Below are 3,665 nucleotides of genomic sequence, written 5' to 3' on the forward strand. Positions count from 1 at the left end.
GGGGAAGATTACTCTGGCAACTTGGAAACATTGATTATTTCTGAAACTGTTTTAATTTCTTTTTCGACCAGCGTAGTCAGAGAAAAAAAATTCCGGATTAAGTTCATATCTGACCGTTAGTTCAATTTGTTCTGAGGCAATAAATTCAGTTGAATTGATTAAGTTTATACTTAACTCAATTTCGCCATCTGTCAAATTGCGTGTAAGTGCCAGATCAGATGACAAAAACGAATGTTTGCAGGCTGAGTCATAAAACACAAGAGCTTTAGTTTCCTAAGTACTGGATGATATTGATAGAGTTATGATAGCCATTAGGCCCTTGATATTCATTAAAAATGTGCACAGGTGCAGTTTTGAGCGTTTGGCCTTGATTTCGTTTTAAATGAGGGAGTCGTTATAATTACGGGGAGTGCACTGCCAGATGAACTAGTTTCCAGAGTACGGTCTGGAAGGATGCACTCAGCTTTATGCAATTAATTATTGCGTGCGCTCCTCCTACAATCAGGTTTGAGACCTGTTTTCAGTGAGGGATATTTTCTAGACATGCGGGTTCCTTAAAGGCAAGAAAAACAAATCTTAATCTCAGGGCTGATTTAAGCGCCTTGACTTTGGGTATTTTCTTTGAAGACGCTACGTTTCCAAAGTAGAAGCTTGCAGTTTTGTCTCAGTTTTGTTTGTGGTTTTCCTGAACTTATTTGTTTGTGAAGAGTTATCTTTCTTTTCACGATATGGGTGTTACGCTCATGCGCTTCAGCTTTGTCTTCAAGGCAATCATTGAAGTCTAGTAAAATTGGAGCGTGCAGATCGCGCTTAGTGGTAACTTCACTTGATACCGTTGATGCTACTACAAGTGATGCTTATGATGCTGTCGGATTTATGTATCTTAGCGTGTAGTTTATTATTAAGTCTTTCCAGATTTGTACGGACGACAAGTTTTGGTTGACTACAATCCAGACCGGATTGTAATTGTATTGAACAAGTTTCCCTTGCAACAATGCATTTTTTCGGTTAACGGCAAGGATGACTTTGAATACTGTACGGTGATCAGAGCAGACGTTGATTGATACGAAGCAGAATCAAAATGATGCGACCGCTGTACTATTGATGGTACAAAATCCGGCTGGCTATGCAGAAGTGAAATATTAGTTACACTTTGTGCTGTTTGGCACTGCTTTTATGTGGTAACCATTTCCACCAGCGTTGTTTGAAATATATGAAATGGATGCTTGCATTTTTGGGATGAATGCCGCAAGAGGTCCGTACTGTGGTGCACAAGTTAAAAAAAGAGTAGTACAACATACAGCGGACAAAGTCGGTTTGTGCAGAAACCCGAAAATGAAAAGAGATCTGGTGTTTTTGTACGAATCAAGCCAGGGTGACACGAATGAGAGGAGGAGCGCAAGACCGACTATAACAAAGTACCATCAAGATTTGAGACCCAGTTAAACAATCCGTAAATGAGATCTCAACCAAATCAGAGACATATGATTCAAGTAGGAGCAGATTGAAAACACATTGTAAGCTAGTCATTTTCTGATCGGATAACGGATGCACAGGTCGACACGAGGCTGATAATTTTTGAAAAACATTCTTCCAGAGGAAAATTTGGATATCAATTACTAGATGAATGTAGTACCTGCAACCCGTGTTGACAGATGTCATTGAATTGAATTAGAATGATTGACTTTACAAAGAACTTTAAGTGAAAATTCAATACTGAGACTTCCAACTCATATGGATATTTTGGTTTTCTATCTACTGTAAGCAAAAAATTTTCTGTCACTCTTGGAGAGTGGTAGGTAGTGCTTATGCTTTTATCTTGATGATACTCTTAGGTACGTTATGATACTTTATTAACTTACTATGCCGAGGTCAGTTTAACCTAATGCTACTACAATTGATGCTTATGATGCTGTCGGAGCTATGTATGTTAGCGGGTAGGTTGTTAATAAGTGTATACAGATATGCACGGACGACAAGTTGTGGTTGACCAAAATCCAGACCGGATTGTAATTGTATTGAACAAGTTTCCCTTGCAACAATGCATTTTTTCGGTTAACGACAAGGATGACATTGAATACTGTACGGTGATCGGATCAGACGTTGATTGACACGAAGCAGAAGCAAAGTGATGCGACCGCTGTACTATTGATGATACAAAATCCGGCTGGCTATGCGGAAGTGAAATATTAGTTACACGTTGTGCTGTTTGGCCTTGCTTTTATGTGGTAACCATTTCCACCAGCGTTGTTTGAAATATCTAAAATGGATGTTTGCATTATTGGGGTGAAGGGCGTAAGAGATCCTTACTGTGGTGCACAAGTTAAAAAAAGAGTAGCACAACATACAGCGGACAAAGTCGGTTTATGTTGAAACCCGAAAAAGAAAAAAGATCTGGGGTTTTTGTACGAATCAAGCCATGGTGACACGAATTAGTTCATGAGTTTTGCACAAAAATCCATTATAATCGATTACTTTTATATTATAATCCTTTTTGTTTGCCCATTTTGTCTTCGAAGTTGCATCTAACTTGTTGATACATTATGTTTTTGTAGATGTTGGTTCCTGTGAAAAGTTTGAAACATGTTTAAAAACTTCATTATAATTCAATTTTTTTCTTCCTCATTAGAGTTTTTTCAAATGCACGTTTCAAGCTTTTTAACCTCCAAAATTGAATTAGTTTCATGATTGATTATGATGATTTATTTTTAATACTGCGGAAATTTTTCATTTAAAACGAAAAGATCTCTATGAAACATTTGTTTGTGGTATTTTTTTGTATCCAGACGAACCAAAGTGTGAAAAAAGATCTCTCTTTTAGAGATTCTGTTCTTGGCACAAAAATAAAAATCCATAAGAAATCGTTTATAACTGTTTTTAAGAGTTTTTTGTATGACTATAATCAATTATGATCAATTAAAAAGGATTTTATTCTCTTGGAAAATATCACGGCCATAGTGAATTAAAAATCCTTTGAACATCTGATTTTGGTAAATACAATCGATTATATTTGTCCAAAAATCATCAGAATAATCAGTTATATTTGAATATTTACGCCTAATTTTGAATGCGGGTACAAGTTTAGTATTCATTAGGGTTGAATGAAAGATCAGTTTTAGTATGAGAAGTGTTTTGATTGAAAAAAAAACTGTCTCAATTTCTTTTTACTCAAAACTATCTTAGTTTGAAGCTAACAAATCTTAATTTGAGACACTACATAGCTCAAAATGCAATTTCGATCCTCATTTTTAGGCTTTTTAATTCAAATTAAACAAAGTTTAAACCATTCGACTCAAAACAAAACTTTTTACTTTATTTTCACTTTTGAACAATTTGAAGACAGATTTTGTCCATCAGCAAAGCAATCATCTGATGAATTCAACTATTTTTCAAACAAGAACTTTTTGGGTAGCAGCCTGTGAGAGTTGTCACATAGAAAGGACAAACTATCTAAGATACCGCACTCAAACTGTAATGGTATATCGATATAGCCTAAAATTCACATCATGCAAAGTATATTCAATTGAAGTTTGAAAAGTTTTGACTCATAGTTTTCAGAAAAGATGTGATCAGAAAAGATCAAGTTAACTTTTATAGCTCATAGTTGTCAATTGAAATAATGATTAGGGAATTATTTAAATTAAGACATTTTGATTGAAATCAGA

This window comes from Symsagittifera roscoffensis, unplaced genomic scaffold, assembly GCF_963678635.1.
Source record: "Symsagittifera roscoffensis unplaced genomic scaffold, txSymRosc1.1 SCAFFOLD_54, whole genome shotgun sequence".
Classification (NCBI taxonomy): Eukaryota; Metazoa; Xenacoelomorpha; order Acoela; family Convolutidae; genus Symsagittifera; species Symsagittifera roscoffensis.